Source organism: Sarcophilus harrisii, chromosome 1, assembly GCF_902635505.1.
Source record: "Sarcophilus harrisii chromosome 1, mSarHar1.11, whole genome shotgun sequence".
In the NCBI taxonomy this organism is placed as follows: Eukaryota; Metazoa; Chordata; class Mammalia; order Dasyuromorphia; family Dasyuridae; genus Sarcophilus; species Sarcophilus harrisii.
The window spans coordinates 523,442,971-523,467,243 of record NC_045426.1 but is presented as its reverse complement, the minus strand read 5'-3'; the positions used below and the strand labels follow the sequence as shown (position 1 = coordinate 523,467,243).

Here is a 24,273-nt window from a genome sequence, read left to right as displayed (position 1 = left end):
TAAGTTATACTCATCTGTTTTTTAAAGTTTAATTTGCATATAGTATCTTTTATCCTGACATCAATCCTTTGAGGTAGCAAATAGATATTATTATGGACATTTTATATATAAGAAAACTAACAGTCAGGGAGGTTCAGTGACCTGAATCATAAAATTTAGGACCTAGAACTTAGAGCTCATCTATGACATGTTACCTATTTTTATATAAAAAAATCCTCATATTAAAAAGATGGTAAAATAATTTGTCCCTCGTACAACAGAGCTGGGATTCAAACTGAGATTTTCTGGCTCCCAAATTGTCTATTTTTTTTCCTAACACACCGCTCTGTTACATAACACAAAACAATCATCATTTAAATAATTATTTTTCCTTATTAATAAAGTTTGGGAGCACTGGAATAAATATATTAAACTATAACATAAGACTAGATGGGAAAGTAATCTATCAAAAGACAGCACGAAGTTCTGTGAATTGATGAAAATCTTCACTAATAAATCTTAATAACCAAAAGTGAAAAATGAATAAATTATAGCTTTTTACCAATGATGGTATAAGTTATTTTGACCAATATTTTTCACTTTTTCTCTTGAGAAAAAGTTGTGATGGTGGAAGAACATTTTTGTGGTAGAATACTTTAAATGCTGACAGTACTTAATGAGATGCCATTAGCTATTTGTTGGACCTGTTGTTTGTCCTTCATTTTCAAAGAGGACCATGACATCAGGGAGGCAATGCCACGGCTTGTAAATGAGTTAGATATAAATGAGAGTGGATTGTACAAAGTCAAAAGCCTTAGTCTCTTCCAGAGCAATTTGGATCCAGTGGCAACATATAAATCAGAGTCCCTGGAGATGGCCCTGGATCATCAAGGAAGGTTATAGATAGCTCAATAGCAAGTACGCCATTAAACCCTTATGCTTCAAGTTTCTTTACTTTTTCTCCCTCCCTTTCCCTTTCCCTCTCTCCCTCAATTCTTCGCTCCCTCTCTGTATCTCTATCTCTCTCTCTTTTTCTGTCTCTCTCTCTCTCTCTTTCTCTGTCTCTCTATCTCTGGGTCTCTGTTTCTCCATCTCTTCTTATCTCTCTGACTCTGTCTCTGTCTTTCCTTTTTAAATAATATTTATAACCCCAAAATATTTAGAGATCACCCATTTTATTCTGATCTTAATCCAACTAATATACTTTATTTTACAGAGGTGGAAACAAAAATCCGATACTTTTGGAATGAATTGCTTATAATATATATTTATTAGGTCTAATAATTTCTATCTTTAATATTATTCAACAATAAATATTTAGTGGAATATCTGGAAGACATTGTGCTAGGAAGATGGAATACAAATATAAAAACTAAAAATGTCCCTCTCTCAAGTTTAGATTGTACAGGGGAATTATAGAATCTAATCAGATAAGTAAAAATGGGGCTATTTGAGGAAGGAAAGATTTACCTAGACTTCCTCTAGCATCTGATACTTGACATGAGCCTTAAAGCTAATTAAATATTCAAAGAGTTGAAGGTGATTTTATTCCATATTTGGGATATAATCTATGCAAAAGGAGAAAGGTTGGAAATAGAATGCCAACTTCAAGAACCGCCAAGTAGACTAATTGTACCGTATTTTTTAGTGTCTAAAAGAAAGTGATGGTGAATAGCTGTAGAAAAGTGGATTATGTGTTGTAACTATAATGATTATCTTCTTAGGAGCCCATAATAGAATTATAAAGACTCCAAAAAATCTTTTATTCCCTACTATCCATACAATCTCTGTTCTTCATTCAGGTTATGTTAACAGTTGTGAGTCCAAATAGACTCTTTAGCAAAAGCATTTTCTCTTGACAATGTAGACCACATTTTATCTCCTTTGATGGATGAATGGAAAAGCTTTTATTAAGAGTTAGTTTACAGGGGAGGAGTTAAGATGGCGGAGAAGGAACACGTGACTTTCTAAGCTCTTCTCTTACTCTCTTTATCAATATTATATTGAACCTCAAAAATAGTCTTGATTACTACAATTCGTAAAGATTAGAAGTATAACAACTCCCCAGCCAAAGAAAATCTGCAGTCTCACCAAAAAAGGTTTATCCTGGGGCCAGGGGAGGTGGGGGGAAGGGGGGAAGATCAGCACAGGCAGGGAGAGAACTAAGACTCGGAGCAGAGCCTCAAACCGGAAGTGAGAGTACAAATCGCAGCAGAAGCTCACAGCTCCAACCCACAGTACAGGATTTTTCCTTGGGGCAGTTGCGAACTTGCACAGCAGGAGGGCACAGCCCAGGTTAGCCTCTAATCTGCACAGTGGGGGGCTAGGCTTGGGGCAATAAAGATTTAGCAGGGCCAATTTGCGTGGAGCAGAGATGTCTGGGCAGAGACTTCCGGGCAGACTTCCGGTAGAGCCGGGCTATTTGCTGGTCAGCTACTAATACCCCCAGCCCCATAAGGGGCTCTGGCCTGGGGCAGTGACATTTTCACCACTTAGTCTCTAGTCTTAGAGCAACAACACAGCTCAACTGGGCACTTCGATAGCTAAGCCAGTGCTGAATCCACCTCCAGATGGTGGAAGGGAAAACTCTCACTCAGAGCACTCCCATACCTTGGAGCCGGAATCCGGTTTACATCTCTCCCTGCTCTGCAGAGGAAGCTGGTAACCCCCTTGCCTAGGAGGCATACCCAAAGACTTTAGAAAATGAATAAAAAAATAAAAAGAACAATCAACAGCTTCTATATGGAAAAAGTCTGCAAACATGAAGAGACTAATAGCAAACAGGCACTAGATAATATCCCAAAGGGGAATGTCACCTGTCCCCTTTTACATGATGCTCTCGTAGAAGAGACCATTAAAAGTCTGAAAAGAGAGTTGGAAGAAAGATGGGGAAAGGAAAGAGAAGTTTTACAAGAGAGCAACAACTTCCTGAAATATGAATTGGAAAAGATAAAAAATTCCCAAGAAGTGCAGGTAAACATAATTTGTGAATTGGAAAAAGTAAAAAAAAAATCTCTGGAAAGTAAGATTTGTGAATTGGAAAAGACAAAGAACTCACATGAAAGTAGGATCTGTGAATTGGAAAAAGAAAATAATTCACTAAAAAAAAATTAGTGAAATGTAAAAAAAATCAATCGAGTAAAACAATTCATTTAAAAACTCAATTGGACATATAGAGAAAGAAGTAAAAAAAGCTAATGAAAATAATTCTTTAAAAATCAGAACGGAACAAATAGAAACTAATGATTCATTGAGACACCAAGAATCAGTCAAGCAAAACAAAAAAAAAAAAATGACAAACTGGAAAAAACCATGAATTAGCTACATGCAAAAATGACAGACTTGGAAAATAGATCTAGGAGAGATAATCTGAGGATTATTGGACTTTCCAAAAATTATGATGAAAAAAAGAGCCTAGATACTATTTTACAAGAAATCATCAAAGAAAACTGACCAGTAATAGAATCAGAAGGTAAAATAGGCATTGAAAGAATTCATCGAACACCTTCTGAAAAAGACCCTAAAATAAAAACCCCAAGGAATATTGTGGCCAAATTTCAGAACTATCAGATTAAGGAAAAATTTTTACAAGCAGCCAGAAAAAAACAATTTAAATACCGAGGTGCCACAATAAGGATCACCCAAGATCTGGCTGCCTACACATTAAAGGATCAAAGGGCATGGAATCTGATATTCCAAAAGGCAAAAGAACTTGGAATGCAGCCAAGAATAAACTACCCATCTAAGCTGAGCATTTTCTTCCAGGGAAGAAGATGGACATTTAATGAAACAAATATTCCATTTGTTTCAAAGGAAAAAAACAGAACTAAACAAAAAATTCAATCTCCAACCATAGGACTCAAGAGATACAGAAAAGGTAAAAAGAATTCTTGAGAATTGTATTTCTGTTGTGGATATACAAAAAGACTACATGTATAATTTGATTTTACTGATATAACATAAAAAGGGAAGTAGATATGGAAAAGGGATGATGGCAGAATAAGGTGGGAAGGAGGGATAAAAAGAGGGAAACTACATCCTACAAAGAGCCAAAGGAAACTTAGCATATCTGAGGGAATTTAGAGAGGGGGAGGAACATTGTGTGAATCTTACTCTCATCAGAGTTGCCTCAAAGAGTAAATAATTGACATATTTGTTTTAGAGAAAATTCTCTCTCACCTTATTAAAAAAGGGGGAGAAGAAAAGGGAAAAGAAAAAGAGTAATAAGGGAAGAAAGGGTAAAAGATTCAAATAGGGGGAAGGAGGAATTCTAAAGAGGGTAAGCATTGTGATACAAGTGGGGTACATAAGTTTACAAAGGGGAAAGAGGGTTGGGGGGGCAAGAAAAAGTAAAGCATAATCTGGGGATACTAGGATGACAGGAAATACAGAATTAGTAATTCTAACCGTAAATGTGAATGGGATGAACTCTCCCATAAAGAGGAGACAGATAGCAGACTGGATCAAAAGTCAGAACCCTACAATATGTTGTTTACAAGAAATACATTTAAAGCAGGGAGATACATACAGAGTAAAGGTAAAAGGCTGGAGCAAAATCTATTATGCTTCAGGTGAAGTCAAAAAAGCAGGGGGAGCCATCCTTATCTCAGATCGAGCAAAAGCAAAAATTGATCTAATTAAAAGAGATAAGGAAGAAAACTGCATCTTGCTAAAGGGTAGCATAAACAACGAAGCAATATCAATACTAAACATATATGCACCGAGTGGTATAGCATCCAACTTCCTAAAGGAGAAGTTAAGAGAGTTGCAAGAAGAAAAAGACAACAAAACTGTAATAGTGGGAGATCTCAACCTTGCACTCTCAGAATTAGACAAATCAAACCACAAAACAAATAAGAAAGAAATTAAAGAAATAAATAGAATATTAGAAAAATTAGGTATATTAGATCTTTGGAGAAAATTGAATGGAGACAGCAGGGAATATACTTACTTCTCAGCAGTTCATGGAACCAATTCAAAAATTGACCATATATTAGGACATAAAGACCTCAAAATTAAATGCAAGAAGGCAGAAATAGTAAATGTTTTCTTTTCAGATCACAATGCAATAAAAACTACATTAAACAAAAAGTAAGGGGTAAATAGACCAAAAAGTAATTGGAAACTAAACAATCTTATCTTAAAGAATGATTGGGTGAAACAGCAAATTATAGATATAATTAATAATTTCACTCAAGATAATGACAACGATGAGACGTCATACCAAAATTTGTGCAACGCAGCCAGAGCCGTAATAAGAGAAAATTTTATATCCTTAGAGGCTTACTTGAATAAAACAGAGAAAGAAATGATTAATGAATTGAGCTTGCAACTAAAAAAACTAAAAAAAAGACTAAATTAAAACCCCCCCAATCAAATACTAAATTTGAAGTTCTAAAATTAAAAGGAGAAATTAATAATATTGAACATAAAAAAACTATTGAACTAATTAATAAAACTAAGAGTTGGTTCTATGAAAAAGCCAATAAAATAGATAAGCCTTTGGTAAATCTGATTAGAAAAAGGAGGGAGAAAAATGAAATTAGTAGTCTTAAAAATGAAAAGGGAGAAATTTCCACCAAGGAAGAGGAAATTAGAGACATAATAAGGAGTTATTTTGCCCAACTTTATGCCAATAAATTTGATAACCGAAGTTTAATGAATGACTACCTCCAAAAAAGACTTCCCAGACTAACAGAGGAGGAAGTAAATTGCTTGAATAACCCCATTTCAGAAAAAGAAATAGAACAGGCTATTAAACAGCTCCCTGAGAAAAAATCCCCAGGACCAGATGGATTTACATGTGAATTCTACCAAACATTTAAAGAACAATTGGGCCCAATGCTACATAAATATTTTCATAAAATAGGGAATGAAGGGGTCCTACCAAATTCCTTTTATGACACAGACATGGTACTAATACCTAAACCAGGTAGGTTGAAAACAGAGAAAGAAAATTATAGACCAATCTCCCTAATGAATATTGATGCTAAAATCTTAAATAAGATATTAGCAAAAAGACTACAGAAAATCATCCCCAGGATAATACACTATGATCAAGTAGGATTTGTACCAGGAATGCAAGCCTGGTTCAATATTAGGAAAACTTTCAATATAATTTGCCATATTAATAACCAAATTAACAAAAAACATATGATCATCTCAATAGATAGAGAAAAAGCATTTGATAAAATCCAACATCCATTTTTATTAAAAACACTTGAGAGTATGGGAATAAATAGACTTTTCCTTAAAATAATCAGTAGCATCTTTATTTAAAACCATCAGTAAGCATCATATGTAATAGAGACAAACTGCAACCATTCCCAATAAGATCAGGAGTGAAACAAGGTTGCCCACTATCACTGTTACTATTTAATATTGTATTAGAAATGCTAGCTTTGGCAATAAGAGCTGAGAAAGAGATTAAAGGAATAAGAATAGGCAATGAGGAAACCAAATTATCACACTTTGCTTATGATATGATGATATACTTAGAGAACCCCAGAGATTCTACTAAAAAGTTATTAGAAATAATCCACAACTTTAGCAAAGTTGCTGGTTATAAAATAAAACCACAAAAGTCATCAGCATTCTTATATATCACTAACAAAATGCAACAGTCAGAGTTACAAAGAGAAATTCCATTTAAAGTAACTACTGATAATATAAAATATTTAGGAATCTATCTGCCAAGGGAAATTAAAGTAACTACTGATAATATAAAATATTCACTTTTCACACAAATTAAGTCTGATCTAACCAATTGGAAAAATATTAAATGCTCTTGGATAGGGCGAGCAAATATAATAAAGATGACAATACTACCTAAACTAATCTGTTTGTTTAGTGCTATACCAATCAGACTCCCATAAAACTATTTTAATGATCTAGAAAAAATAACAACAAAATTCATATAGAAAAACAAAAGGTTAAGAATTTCAAGGGAATTAATGAAAAAAAAAAATCAAATGAAGTGGCTTAGCTGTACCAGATCTAAAATGATATTATAGAGCAGCAGTTACCAAAACCATTTGGTATTGGCTAAGTAATAGATTAGTAGATCAGTGGAATAAGTTAGGTTCAAGGGACAAAACAGTCAACAACTATAGCAACCTAGTGTTTGACAAACCCAAAGACCCCAGCTTTTGGGATAAGAACTTACTGTTTGACAAATATTGCTGGGAAAATTGGAAACTAATATGGCAGAATCTAGGCATTGATCCACACTTAACACCATACACCAAGATAAGGTCAAAATGGTTCATGACCTAGGCATAAAGAATGAGATTATAAATAAATTAGAGGAACACAGGATAGTTTACCTCTCAGACCTGTGGAAGAGAAAGGAATTTATGACTAAAGAATAGATCATTACTGATCAGAAAATAGAAAATTTCGATTATAACAAACTGAAAAGTTTTTGTACAAACAAAACTAATGCAGACAAGATTAGAAGGGAAACAATAAACTGGGAAAATATTTTTACAGTCAAAGGTTCTGATAAAGGCCTCATTTCCAAAATATATAGAGAATTGATTCTAATTTATAAAAAATCAAGCCATTCTCCAATTGATAAATGGTGAAAGGATATGAAGAAACAATTCTCAGATTAAGAAATTGAAACTATTTCTAGTCATATGAAAAGATGCTCCATCTTTTCATTTATAGTAATAAGTCATTATTAATCAGATAAATGCAAATTAAGACAACTCTGTGATACCACTACACACCTGTCAGATTGGCTAGAATGACAGGGAAAGATAATGCGAAATGTTTGAAGGGATGTGGGAAAACAGGGACACTAATACATTCTTGGTGGAACTGTTACATCCAACCATTCTGGAGAGCAATTTGGAACTATGTTCAAAAAGTTATCAAACTGTGAATACCCTTTGATCCAACAGTGTTACTATTGGGCTTATATCCCAAAGAGATCATAAGGTAGGGAAAGGGACGTGTATGTGCACGAATGTGTGTGGCAGCCCTCTTTGTAGTGGCTAGAAACTGGAAACTGAGTGGATGCCCATCAGTTGAAGAATGGCTGAATAAACTGTAGTATATGAATATTATGGAATATTATTGTTCTGTAAGAAATGACCAACAGGATGATTTCAGAAAGGCCTGGAGAGACTTACATGAACTGATGCTGAGTGAAACAATCAGGGCCAAGAGATCATTATGTACTTCAACAATAATACTATATGATGTCCAATTTTGATGGACTTGGCTATCCTCAGCAATGAGATCAACCAAATCATTTCCAATGGAGCAGTGATGAACTGAACCAGCTATGCCCAGTGAAAGAACTCTGGGAGATGCCGAAGAACTATTACATTGAATTCCCAATCCTTATATTTTTGCCCACCTGCATTTTGGATTTCCTCCCAGGCTAATTGTACAATATTTCAGAGTCTGAATCTTTTTGTACAGCAAAATAATGATTTGGTCATGTATACTTATTGTGTATCTAATTTATATTTTAATATATTTAACATCTACTGCTCATCCTGCCATCTGGGGGAGGGGATGGGGGAAAGAGGTGAAAAATTGGAACAAGAGGTTTGGCATTTGTCAATGCTGTAAAGTTACCCATTCATATAACCTGTAAATACAAGGCTATTAAATTAAAAAAAAAGTACCCTCAGAAGTTTAGGAGAAAACGTAGCTAGACTCATTCTTGGAAAGTGATCCAAGGATACTGGTAACATTGTATATATTTAATACATAATTATTTTTGTACCAAAAAAACCCAAAAAACTAGAATGCACTAAAGCTTAAAAGACCAGAGCCAAAAGAAGAGACTTAGAATAACTATAAGCTTTCAATGTGACATAGCAATCAAAAGATTTCTATTTCTTTACACAAGAGTCAATAAATTGTGTCCCATGGGCCAAATTTGGCTTCCAACCTGAAAAAAAAGAGTTAGTTTACAAAAACTAAAATAAACAACAACAACAAAAAATACCACCTCTGTTACATAAGCTATGGAGATACAAAGGGGAAAAAAAGTCAAGTTCCTGTTCTCCCAGAACTTGTATTCTAATGCAGGAGACATACAGAAAGAAAGTTTCCTAGAATGAAAACAGAACTTACAAGGTATACATAAAATTTCATTTCCCTCCTCCAGATGCCTATTATAACATTGCCAAAGTGTTGATTGTATGTACACACACACACACACACACACACACACACACATACACATGCACACCCCTCCAAAAAAAAAATGATGCCATGATAATTGGTAGCAATTACTGTTTTCTAAAAAAATAAAATCAGGCTATTTTCCTCAGGTACAATAGTGAGATGTGTAATTTAATAGAATTAAGCTTATATAAACAGATTGAAGAATTAAGGAAAAATTAAAATAAAACTACGTATTTGAAAGAAAAATTATCTTTATAATAAAGTAGATAAATACAACTTATAATAGAAAAATTTTAACTCATTTCTAAATTCAATCTCTAATCCTTGTTTCCTAATGATTGTTTACCATCATTTTATTAAAGTGCATATATTACACATGATTTTAATTAAGATGATATTGATGATTACAATAAAAATAAACTAAAATGGCACTGATTGTATTCTCTACAATTTTAGGGAGTAAAACTAGATGCCTAATTTCTTTAAAAATATCAAATTAATTTTTACAAAGAAATGTTTGCTTCAAAAATTCAAAAAGAACAAAGATGAAAATATTTTCTCCAATGCCGAAAAACAAAATACATTGATATTATCTCTCTATTTAGAAAAAAAGACAGATTAAGTTTACAGTTTAGTTCAGTTGCTTCTTGACATTAATCACACCAATTTCAAGTACAATGCCTGCTGGGCTAGAATTAGGAACTTCTCAATACTTCTCGATTGGGCTGAGTAAATTATCTGTTCTGTATTGTTGATCTTTAGCCACCCCATGTCTTACATTCCTAGGTCCTAGATTCTTATCTCTATCCTTAGCATTTCTACTAATGACAATAATAATAAAAACTCTAAGCCTGTTTCTCTGAGCTATATGAAGAGCTGGTCCTTAGGTTATCTTCTGTGAGAGAAGAGAGTCTTCACTTTTAGACCTGAACTTCAGAACAGAGCAACTATACTTTAGGCAAAAACATGCTGCAAGGAAACACAGTGCCAGTTCTTATCTCCTGGAAACAATTCCCTAACCCCTTACATGGGTGTTTCCATCTAAAGGGACATATAAAGGCTTATACAATTATGGATATTGGGTTATATTCTTCCATTAGACACTGAACTTATTGATAAATTACAAATGAATTTGTGGTGTTTATGTGTGTGTGTGTGTGTGTGTGTGTCTGTCTGTATCTGTGTGTGTGTGTGTGTGTGTGTGAGAAAGAGAGAGAGAGAGAGAGAGAAAGAGAGACATACAGAGAGAGAATAAAAAGTAATTAAAGCATAAAACATTTATAAAATATCTATTTGGTATTTATGAATATAGTTGCTTGTATAGCAGTGAGAATAGCAGTGATGGAAGATTTTAGTAGAAACAACATGATACAATGATACTGTATCTACGAATGGTGTTGTTTATAAATGATAGTAGTCATTTATGTATTTTTTGAAAGACAGAAACAATGTAGTATATATATATATATATATATATATATATATATATATATATATTCTAATTAATACCAGAAGCCTGAATTTTTGGTTAATCTAAATTACTTCTGCACATTGGAATAATAAATTAAAATAATACTAATAACAAGTGTTGTGCTGGTTCTGCACATGTGAGAGCATTTGAGATAGTATTATATGGCAGAATAATCTCTGGATTTGGAATTAAAGGACTTGATTTCAAATCCAAGCTTCTCAATTACAACCTGTATGACAAAGACCAGGATATTTAAATTGCAAAGCAAAGTCTATGAACCTCAGAATCTTTTAGATGGAAGGATCAAGGCATATGATCTCTTTAGTTTCAAATGTAAAGGACTAGAGAGAATGATAACTTATCAAATTAATTCCTCAATCAAAAGAATACAATTATAAGAATAAGGAAATATTTTATTTTATTATTTGTAAAATCTATTTATTGATATTATCTGAACCTGACTTAATATGTTTTCAGAAACTGGTGGTCTCATATAAATGCAATTGAATATTATTGTTCTATAAGAAATAATCACCAGGATGATTTCAGAAAAACCTGGAGAGACTTGAATGGACTGTTGCTAACTAAAATGAGTAGAACAAAGATTATTTGATGATCAATTCTGATGGACATAGCTCTTTTCAACAATGAGGTGATTCAGGCCAATTCCAATAGATTTGTGATGGAGAGAGTCATCTGCATTCAAAGAGAGCAATATGGGGACTGAATGTAGATCACAACATAATATTTTCACTTTTTTGGTTTTTGCTTTTCTTTCTCATTCTTTCCCTTTTTGATCTGGTTTTTCTTATAAAACATGATAAATACAGAAATGTATTTAGAAAAAAATTATATGTTTAACCTTTCTTGGATCACTTGTTATCTAGGGGAGGGGGTTGGGGGAATGAAGGGAGAAAAATTCAGAACACAAGGTTTTGCAAGATTGAATGTTGAAAACTAATTTTGCTTCTATTTTGAAAATAAAAAGCTATAAATACATTTGAAAAAGAAAGTGGTGACCTTAGAGATACTCCCAAAGAAGCCAAATGGCTATTGAAAATGCTTGGGTACCATTTAAATCTGGGGCCAATCTAATGCTGGGTTTTGAATTCCCCAAATAGGAATATTTATTCGTCATCTCAATTGATCTTAATTTGTATGTTTTTGCTTACTAACATTGAACTCATTAGATCCTGCCAGGAAATTGCCCTCTCTATAAAAGATCTTAAGTACTACATATGTTCTTGTACTAGTAATCTTCTCCAAAACCTTATATAATGTCAACCTTGCAGCGATTGAGGAGGTAGCCTTCTACAGTCTTTCTTCCTCTAATAAATGACCTAATAAGTTTCTATCTCAAATAATTATATATTTTGGAGTTCATTCTCATGCTTAATACAGGAAGTTTCACTTTATTTGGAGATAATAAAGGGAAATAAATGTAAAAATGTTCACTGGTACTATATTGATTGTTTTTCAGAATATGCAGCAATCCTCTGAAATCTGGAGGATTAAGAATAGCTAACTTTCCCCTTAGTGGTCTATTAAATCTGGTTGGTCACATCCTTGTCCTTGTATGTCTATATATCCAGATCATATCAAAAACAGAGCAAAATTTCATTCTAGAGGGTCTGGTAGTAACAGATGATTTTTTCTAACACTCCCTTGCCTTATCAGTCATAGTGACTTAAAGCAGTAGGACATCAGAATAGTACACATATGTTTGTATATGGCCCTGGAACTGAACTGCAATGACACTGATTCTGGGATTCAATCTCTTAGATACATGAGAAGGAATCTTAAATTCTACATGCAATATGATTAATCTTATGTTTATGAATTCACATATTAAATATCATATTAATATATGTAAATTACATATTAATATATGTAAAGAATATATATTAGTAATATACTAAGGGAATTCAAATAGGGACAATGATTCAAAAAGATAAAATGAACTTGTTTGTAAGAGATCACCAGTGTTTGTTAGATCTAGTTCATGTGAGCCCATGGTCTTTGGACTTTGAATCTTATAGGGATTCAACATGATAATTTACCTATGAATATTTTCAAGAGGCAGAATGTGGTATAAATTATGCCTCCTACCAAAGTTTATTATAGAATTATCATCTTTTTAATTTTAAGCAAAGTCCCTAATCTCTGAAAAGTAAATTTGACTGAGACAAATAATCTTGTTTGAAATAGAGGATTTGACAATGATGGACAGAAGCAGCTACATCCAAGAAAGAACACTGGGAAATTAATGTAAACTGTTTGTATTTTTGTTTTTCTTCCTGGGTTATTTCTACCTTCTGAATCCAATTCTCCCTGTGCAACAAGAGAACAGTTTGGTTCTGCACACATATATTGTATCTAGGATATACTGTAACATATTTAACATATATAGGATTGCTCGCCATGTAGGGGAGGGGATGGAGGGAGAGAGGGGAAAAATCAGAACAGAAGTGAGTGCATGGGATAATGTTGTAAAAAATTACCCTGGCATGGGTTCTGTCAATAAAAAGTTATTATAATAAAAAAAATGAAATAGAGGATTTGAAATGGCAGTAATGTAAAGTTTCCACAACTACTATTGAACAATCAGACAATCCCTGATTTAAGGACCATGAATTTTTATTTAGATGGCCAGTTTTACCCCATCCCTTAGTCTGCCATAATCTTCACCTCAAATTGTCTGACTTTACTCTTAATGTTTCCATAGGAAACATTGATAAAATTTCTGCCCAATATTAGGTTCAGAAAGATGCCTTATTATAAGTGTTCTAAGTAATCTACTTGCCGGATATAAGGTTATTTCATGAACTAGCCTTAGAAACTAACCATTACATGTAACATTATTTCTCTTTGGAAATAAATTCCACGTTTCACACAAGAAAGTAATATACTTTTGTAATTGAGATAATGTATAAATTTGCCAGGATCAAAAGTCAATTCATTGATCTAAAACTGAAAAAATCTTACTGGTTTCTTTTGTTTAAAAAAATTAAGATACTTCATGTTCATCACTAATCAAGCAATTTCTCTTTGATTTTTCACAATATTTCAAAGGTTACAGCTCAGCAAACCACTCACAGTTCCTTTGGTGACCAAAACTCATTGACACCAACTTGATTTATCTTTTATAGTGCTTTTGTTTATCTCCAATTTCAACTACATGTAAATAAATAAATAATTTTAAAAAATATTCCAGGACAAAAAAATTTATCCTTAGTAGAGAACACAGAAGCACAATTTTACTTGAGTAGTTTGGCCTTTTGTCCAATTACCTTGACCTGGAAACTTATCTCCAATTTCACAGTGAATTTTAATGTTTCTGATGTTATTCTAAAAATGAAACAAAATAAAACTATCATTTTTTGTATTCTTTCTAAAAATAAAATTAGATCAATTAAGGTAATAATGGCTATACATGGCCTCATTGCCTGGATTAGAGCAAAACTCCATGTTTGAGAATTTACAAGAAATTCACATTGGGAAGCTCATACAAGTATAAGCTTCACTACATATGGAACATCAAATAGGAAAAAAATATGCACAAAGAAATACACACACTATAAGTCAATACAGGAAGAAGTTCATCTCAACAGAAGCAAAAACCATCAGAAGAAAGAGAATTGTACGATAGTGAATATCTCAAGAGAGGGAACATGCTTGGTCCTGGGTTCTGATTATGGAAATGTTATACATTAATGATAGGATTGGTTGAGAACAGGTAATAAATGACAGTTGTGGGAAGGAGACATACCAGATGTGGGTAAAGTTTTTGAATCATTTATCAATACCAAACTCAGGTGGGAGAAAATTCCTTATTGGAATGAAAAACTTAGGTGAAGTGTTATTCAGAGACCCAAGAATCTATGACCTTGCAGCTATTTACTGCAGCAAAAAAGTCTTATATAATCAGAAATCATGATTCTTTAAGTGCTTGACACAGGATTTGAATGAGTATAGGATTTCTGTCAAACCTTATATGTTTATAATTATGACCATTTAGCCTAGGTGATTCTATGTTGAAATCCTTTCATTTATAACTACATCAAACAAACATATTTCAAAAATCACAATTGTCATCATAATAGTTGCATTTTTATCTTTGTGTAAATATGATTTTAACATTTATTTTCTTCAGAATTCAGTAGTTGTCAGATGCTTTTTTTAATTCTATAGGTTATAAAAAGAGCAATCTCTACTTTACCTTAAGTAAAATATGGCATAGTATCATTATTAATAGGACAATGCCCTTTCTCATTAACTAGAAGCGATGAAGAGATTTCTGTTTCCTGCATGAATATTGATGGCATCTCTCTAAAATTTTATGTAAGTTCTCTTCTTCTGTGGGTGAGACAATTTAGCTCTTGCTATACTAAATAAAATAAAATGATGTATTAAATACAAACTTTTTTTCCATACCTGGATGTTGTCTTTATTATTGAATTTATTATTAATATAATATTTTATTTTTGCTCAAGCCTTTCTACACTATTCTTCTCCTTTGAATAACTGTGGTTAAGCCTACACTTGCAATAAATATTTTTAGAAGCCTTTGCATTAGTCATTCTACATGACTTTCTGGACTGTCTAAAACTGTATGGTTCACTGAAAAGAGCACAGGCTTAAGATACAACAATGAGGAAACATGACTTTCAGTTTCCATTCTGCCCCTAACTTGCCCCATGATTGAGCAATTAGCTTTGCCTGTCTATTCTTTAGATTTCTTATATATAAAATAAGAAATCTGGTCTAAATTACTGAAAGGGTTAATTCAGCCTCTAACAATGTTCAAGTGTATATTTTTAATCTTAACTAAGTGCCATCATTTCTCAAAATGTTCAATGTCTTCCCATACCACTTTTATTTTTTTTATCAAATAATGTTCCTTATTCTGACATTCAAAAATCTATATAATTTAATTCCACCCACGTTCCCAGAACTATCTCATGCTACTCCTTCTTAAGCATTCTGTGTTGCAACTAGAATGAACTTCTTTAATTTTCCCATTCTTATCCTATCATTTTTCTCTTTAATTAAATTCAATAATTGTTTTATTAAGCACCTTTTATTTGCCAGGTACTGTGCTGAGTACTGGAGATACAAATAAGGAAAAGAAAGACAATATCTTCCCTCAAGGAATTTACAATTTAATGGAAAGACAATGCAAAAAGATGCAAAAATAAATGAAAAATAACCTGGATATATCTGGCCAGGCATGGAGTTGAAAATATGGATTGCCTCTGATGGAAAATGGTTATGCTATCATACTTTGGATGAATTCGTACTTCCTGTTAATCTATCTAATCTTTTGGAATCTTACCCTTCCTCCAAGGTTCAACTCAAGTGTGCCTTCTGATCATCATAAAAACTGTTCTTCTCATCCCTACCTTTGCAATGTTGTGAGATCCCTGGTCTGTACCAAGGTTCTGCTTTCATTTTATAGAATGGTGTTTGTTAAAACTGCCAAGAAAAGGTCTACTTCAAGAGATACAAACTGAAATTCCAGAGGAGAGAAGGAAAAACAGATTAGTAGTACACAGGAACATTTGGCAATCCAGAATAAAAGCAATATAGCAGAACAACAACAACAAAGATGATATTCCCATCACTAATAGAAACATCATCTGCCAAATTGCTGCTGTATAGAAGGGGATATGATTGTGAAGCTTATACTGAGTTACCAAAGTATGGTGTGAAAGTTGGCCTGACAAATTATGCTATCCCTTATTATACACGTCTGCTTGTAGCCTTCAGTCTTCTTAACAGATTTGGCATGGATAAACGAACTATGAAATGGGAGTACCTAGAGATGAGTGCTGGTCAGCCTTATGCTTTCGCATTCTATCTGGCAGGTCTTGCCAGAACTACCATTAGAAACAAAGTTTTTTGGGGTCCTGTGGATGGGGTCCTTACAGGACCTGTGGATGGTGGCCTATTTCTTACAGTATCAAACGCTTCCCTGGGTATGATTTAGAAATCAAGGAATTCAGCATTGGAATACATAATAAACACAGTTTTAAACCAAAATATTACAGAGTATATATGTTATTTCATGGAAGAACATAAAGATATTAAAAATTATCATAGCACATGAAAATAATATAGCTCTTGCCATGATGGAAATATAAAAGAAAGATCTTGTTGGTACATGGAAGACTCTAGTATACAAAAATAAACTCAAGAGGAAAGTTACAAAGATGAAACCTTCCCAAAATATCCCTTGCCAGAAGACCAATTGTTCAGAAGAAGTTGAATTTCCTCAGAGCCCAGAAACATGCAGCTGATAGTTAAAACATGGACATTTAGGAAATTTTTTGGATTAAAACAATAAACTTGCTGAACAATAATAGTAACAAAAAGAAAACCTTGTTTCCTCTTTCCTTAAGTGTCTCATTGAAATTGTCACAGACATCAGCTCTATAAGAACAGCTTCTATCTTTATATCAACAGGATTTAGCACAATGTGTTGCACAGAAAAATAATTAATAATTATTTATCAAAGGCAAATTATTAAAATACTTATAATTATTATTATTAACACCTTGGTGTTAAGTAGACATAGATTTTAAATCCTGCTTCAGATTTATACTCATTGTGCGATCTCTGGAAGTCACTTAATTCTGTCTGTTGTTAAATCTGTAAAAAGATGGATCGTAGCACCTATCTTTTGGGTTATTATCAAAAATAAATGAAATAATTTATATACAGCATTTTTAAACACATTGCAATGTACATTGTTTTAGAAATTAAAGACATCAATATATGAGCTTCTTAGTGATGATTTAATCCTGTTCTTATTTCTGCTCTTTTTTTCTTCATTAGTTGATAGTAGTTTTTTTTTTTTTTTTTTTTTTTTTCTGAATTAACTGCCATTAAAAAATCTTAGATGACCTATATTTATTTAACAGGGTCTGTCTTAGTTGTCCTATTCTATAACAGAAAAATAGTAATATATAGTTAAATTCAAACTATTATTTATGTGACACAGTGCTTTCTGAGTCAAGTACATCAATTTGGATGACACACATTATTATATAATATCATTTTCTTTAGGATATATTTTTCTTCTTTCTCATTTGTACCATTATTTTTTCTCATTAGAAACCATATTTTTCTTTTCCTTTTCTTTTTTGTAAAAAAGAAAAAAAAAGACTTTCAAGGTCTATAACAGAGTGGCCTTTCATTCCAGTTTTATAGAACACTGAATTCACTTTGGGTTCATTTGGTAAGATTGTTATAGTTCTCATATTCATAGTAATAAAATAACTTTAATGTGACCTGTTCTTCCAAATTGCTTTATTGATTGAAAAAAATGAGATAGTTCATAGGCATGGAATAAAAGCTAACAGGCCAGTCACTAGTAAGGGGAAAACTGAACTCTTCTATTAGCAAACATTTCCAAAGAGGATCAATTAAATATTTTAAAATGTGGCATACTACCGAAGGTATTTGTGAATAATGAACATGTTTGGTAAAGGAAACAAATGCTATGTCATGTTGTAATTTTTGTACATAAATCACTGAAGAGGGCCACCAGGAACTTGAACTACATGTTAAAAATAATGTTTCAATCACATATTCCTAGCAAACGAGGGCATGTTAAGATACAACATGAAACGCAGTGGAAAATGACTTCCTACATCTCTACATTTTTACAACAGAAAAGTTCATAATTGTTATCCATAGAACTATATACTTTCCAGCCTGTGAAGAGGATTAAATGAAAAAAAAAATCTGCCCAGGAATGATTAAATCTTCAGTACAGAGAGCTGTTGTGCCACCTTCTCTAAGGTAGTTTAGCAGGAAAGAATTGATTTCTTTCTGCTTTTACCTATACTCTCCAATGTGAAATATTATATGGTCTCTATTGTGGCTTTTTCCAACTCCATCATTCATACATGAGGAAAATATATATGGGAAAATTGTTTCAAAATATTCCATCTAAAAGTAGAACTGAGCTTGAAACTTATTGTTTCTTAACTTTTATTGATTCTAGACATCCTCTATGACTTACATAATAAAAATACTATTAATGAAAAATTCAGAATGTCAAATATATAAAAGTAGGACAATTTTATGCATGTAATATATGATATATTATTAATTACATTAAGATAAATTCTTTGTTTTAATATATGTAGGGATTGTTGCTATCATTACAAATTTGGAATAGAAATTTTAATTCTGAAACTAGTTTAGGTGATTGTGTATTCTGATTCATTCATTTTTTTTCCCAGTAGAACTTTTAGATCTCTAATACACACAATTAGTATGCATAAGCAAATCATGTGAATTGCTCATGAACTTACTTAGTCAGAAACTTAACTGATGGACATCTGTGATCAATCTCATGTGTACAAATGGCCTCCTTATTTCCAAGGTAATAGCAGATGGAGTAGCTGTTTCATTTTCAAGTATAGTCTTTAACAAAAGGAAAAAAAATAATTTTAATGTGAAGATATGTCAATTTGGCAAACCTTGAAGAAATCACGTTGAGAAACAAAAAAGATTATATCAAATATATATGATTGATACATAAATTAATTGATCAAAACACTTGATGAAATGGAAATATGAATTTTCATTATATTCATTATGCTCAGCAGTGTTGATCCTTACATTGTTGTCATTAGTACTGCTCTATAAGACTAAAAAATGATGAAAGGAATAGAGGAAGAAGAAAACAGCAGACTAACAAATGTAGATACAAAGAAAAAGAACGAGAGAGTGAGATATACAGTAGAGAAATAAATGTTTATTAAGTACCTGCTACATGCCATGAATTATGTCAAGCACTTTATAAATATTATCTCATTTGATTTCCCCAACAACTTAAAAAGGAAAGTACTATTATTATATCAATTTTACAGTTGTTAAAACTGAGACAGACAAAGATTAAGTGACTTACCCCACGACAAATGACATTATTAGTAAGATCTTTAATTCTGATTTGAACTTTTTGAGTCTTCCTGACTAAGGATCTAATGTTCAATCAACTGTACCATTTAGCTGCCTATAAAGTAAAATAAATAAACAAAAACAAACAAAGCTTGCATGTGTTTATGTATATATTTAAATATTAGAGAAACTGCTCACAATAATTAAAGATCATATCTTTTACAACATATCCATACAGAATAAAAAAATTAAATATTGCTGTACATTGTAGGTGAAATCTGAGCTGTGTGAGTAGATCTCTATGCATAGTACACACCAAAAACTAAAATATTCTAATCATTTATAAGCTGAAGTATCTCCTCTGTTATTTGTACCCCACAAAATTATCAGTGGTGATGAAGAACATGAAGATACTGTGTGGCCCATCAGACTATATGGTATGAGTAGCCAGTTTTCAGTAAAAACCTAAGGTATTCTTCCTTGGTAATCCATTCCAGTTTTATGACTCAATATCATATTCAACCAAGAATAAAGAGTACAGTGGTGTTTTTCTTTCTTTTTCTTTTTTTTTGTCATGCAGAACAACTGATACAATAATGTCACTTAGGAATTTTAGCATCAGAATTTTAATATGGGTAGAAATACAGTGCTAAATCAAATTTTGTAGTTCAAAAAAACAAAAAAAAAACAAACATATTTTGGATCGTACTCATAGAAACATCATTGAATCAATGTGGTTTTTGAATTGTTACAAAATTCATGCTATTCATGAAAATTCAGTGATGTTTGCTAAAAATATATCTATAACCAGAAGCAACACTTGATCTTTTGAAACATACAATCTTCTTTTGCTGAGACATCAATAGTTTACTGAATATATAAACTTGTAATATCTTGGTATGCAAACCACTATCAAAATATTACCAGGTTCATGGCAAGATAGGGAGGAATCATTTAGTGAAATAAAATTTAAAAAATGAAATGGAATCAGAGACATTGAATTTAAATATAAGCTCTAACATGTGCTCCATATGTGATTCTAGAAAAAATCACTTCATATCTTTTTTTTTGGGGGGGAGGGGACTTTATTTTTTTTAAATAGCTTTTTATTTACAAGTTATAGGTATAGGTAATTTTACAGCATTGACAATTGCCAAACCTTTTATTCCAATTTTTCCCCTCCTTCTCCCCACCCCCTCCCCTAGATGGCAGGATGACCAGTAGATGTTAAATATATTAAAGTATAAATTAAATACAAAATAAGTATACATAACCAAACTGTTATTTTGCTGTACAAAAAGAATTGGACTCCGAAATATTGTACAATTAGCCTGTGTAGGAAATGCAAAATGCTGGCAGGCAAAAATATAGGGATTGGGAATTCAATGTAATGGTTCTTAGTCATCTCCCAGAGTTCTTTTGCTGGGTGTAGCTGGTTCAGTTCATTACTGCTCCATTGGAACTGATTTGGTTCATCTCATCTGAGGATGGCCTGATCCATCAGAACTGGTCATCATCTAGTATTGTTGTTGAAGTATATAATGATCTCCTGGTCCTGCTAGGTTCACTCAGCATCAGTTCATATAAGTCTCTCCAGGCCTTTCTGAAATCATCCTGTTGGTCATTTCTTACAAAATAATAATATTCCATAATATTCATATACCACAATTTATTCAGCCATTCTCCAACTGATGTGCATCCACTCAGTTTCCAGTTTCTAGCCACTACAAAGAGGGCTAGAAGAAGAAAAAAATAATTATCAGCAAAACATTGAATAAGTAAGGATAAAAATAAAATAAATTTTATATATATTAGGGAAAAAAAGGTATTTTAATGATTTTTTGGATTGATGTAATTGTTAGGTTTATATAGAATAGCTCTGTTCTTCCAAACAAACTTTTAAGTTATTAGTCCCTTGAAGAACATTTTAAAGAATGATAGACTACTTTTTATAATTGGGTATACTTCTTATCTTTAAGCTGAGGATTTAACAGATTATATTTAACCTCTTTTCCAGATTGGAGGTTGTATAATTCTGTAATAGTTGTATTACTATCTTGGATCACTGGTAATGTGAATCTGTTCCTTGTTGCACCGTAATCTTACAATAATTAGTAGATGCTTCTATGTAACAGAGATATGGTATGTATTTGCAACATAGCATGTAGAAATATCAAAAAGGTGGTCACAGTTATCTTAGAGAAGCAATGATCAGGAGTGAAACAAAGAGAATCAGGAATTCATTGTGCACAGTTAACAGTAAGACTGTCTGATGATCAACTAAGAAATATTTGGTTCTTCTCAGCAGTTCAGTGATTCAATGCAATCCCTAAAACTTTATAATAAACAATACCATCTGCAACCAAAAGGAGATTGGATATAAATCAACACATGCTCTGTTCACTTTTTTCCTGTTTTTTTTTTTTTCCTCTTGTGTTTTTTTTTTTTTTTTTGGTTGTTGTTCTAATTTTTTCTCTTAATATGATTCATCAAGAAATGTGCATTACAAAAGGTAATATGCATATACAAACAGACAAAACTAAAACAATTAAGAAGAGGAGAGGGGAAAAAGCTTCAGCATAACTCTGGGAAAACAGGATGCCAATAGCAGTCAGAGAACTTATATGCTTCAGTATACAGAAAAGGCAGAAGCATCCCATCAACACACGCCAGATACCAATCCTTTGCAATACTAGGTAATCGGCCAGATCCCTACATTTTCCAGCAGTAGATGCCAAACCTCTTCTTATCCCCTCACTATAGCACCTGACACCAATGCACTCCATAGACCTGAGGCCAAGATCAATATAGTACTAAATAAACAGCAAGTGCTCCTGCCACTGCCATAGGAACCCCAGTACAGCGATTCTTCAACTCCAGAAACAGAGTTCAAATTTAAAAGAAAGGAAATATTTTTAAAATGTACAAACCAACAGCAAAGGAAATTGACCAATGAAATTTATTATTATTACAGGGAAGATCAGGACAGAAACACAGAAGAGGAGAGCGATGTCAAACAGCTATGGGAAAAACCACAAAGAAAGAATGGGAGGGAGTGTCAAGCCCAGAAAGAACTCAAGGAGAAAAAAAGAGCTTAAAATCATAAAAGAGAGGTCAAAGAGAAATTGGGAAAAGAAATGAGATGCAAGAATGACACGAATATTTCACATGAAGAAGGGTGAAGGACTTATTACAATGAAGAGGAAGATGGAAAGGTATATGATGGGCATCAGTTAAATCTTATTCTCATCAGTATTTGTTCAAAGATGGAATAATATATACAATCAGTTAAATATAGAAATCTATTTTACCTGACAGAGAAATAGGTCAGGAGGAGAATATATGAAGGAGTGGGGGGGCTGACAAAAGGAAGAGCAGATTGGGAGAGGTGATAGGCAGAAGCAAAACCCTGGTGAGGAGTGAAAGGGTAACAAAAGAGATTGGAAAAACAGAAGGAAAAATAGGATGAAGCAAAACACACAGTAATAATAACTGTGGATGTAAATGGGATAAACTCACCCATAAAACAGAAGTGGATAGTAGAGTGGATCAAAAAACAGAATGCTACTATATATTGTTTACAAGAAAGACACTTGAAACAGAGAGACACACAGAGAGTAAAATTAAGGGACTGAAATCAAATTTATAATACTTCAACTGAAGCAAAACAAAACAACAACAACAACCAAAAAACAGGGATAGAAATTTTGATCTCAGAAAAATGAAAAACAAAAGTAGACATGATGAAAAAAAAAAAAAAGATAAAGAAGGAAACTACACCTTGAGAAAAGATACCATAGACAATGAAGCAATGTAAATTCTAAACATATACACACCAAATGATAAGGAATATATAATGCTAGAGAAGTTAAATGAGTTACAGACATGATAAAATATAAAATGGATAATTTTGATTATATTAAAATAAAAAGCTTTTGGACAAACAAAGCCAAGGCAGCCAAGATTAGAACGGAAACAGAAAGCTGAAAAATAATTCTGTAGCATGTATCTCAGATAAAAACCTCATTTTTCAAATATCTAGGGAACTGGATAAAATCTGTAGGAATAAAAATTATTCCCTATTTGATGAATGGCCAAAGGATATGCATATCTGATTTCAGATGAAGATATGCATATCTTCAGATGAAGATAAAGCTATTTATAAACTATAAGAAGTGCTCTAAATCCCTTTTGATTGGAGAAATGCAAATGAAAACAACTCTGAGGTATCACCTCAAACCTATCAGATTGACTAATATGACAAAAGAGGAAAATAATAAAATTTAAAGAGGGGGTTTGGAAAATTGGGAAAACCTATAACAAATTGCCTACTATTTAGGATAGTGGGATAGAAGAAAGGGAGAAAGAAAAAACTGGAACTCAATCTCAGTGAAATAGTTGAATTATCTTGAGTCATCCCAATATTCACATTATGCTCTATTGCATTGTTGGCAGAATTGTGAAGTGATCCAACCATTCTGGAAAACAACTTAGAACTATGCCCCCAAATCAACCAAACTATGCATGTCCTTTGATTTAGCAATAACCAGGTCTATATCTGAATGAGATCGTAAAAGGGGGAAAGGATCTACAAGTGCAAAAATATTTATAGCAGCCCTTTTCATTCTTCCAAAAAAATTGGAAGTTGAAGGGATGCTCAATGACTGAACAAACAATGATATATGAATGGAATACTATTGTTTAATAAGAAATTGTGAACAGGCAAAAATACCTAGAAAGACTTTCAGGAACTGATGCAA

The 24,273-nt window shown here is 32.6% G+C and overlaps 1 pseudogene; it reads left to right on the top strand.

The window, feature by feature from the left end:
• The window catches only part of LOC111719539, a 166,459-nt pseudogene extending 149,553 nt beyond the window's left edge, over positions 1 to 16,906 (top strand).
• The last annotated feature ends 7,367 nt before the right edge of the window (positions 16,907 to 24,273 follow it).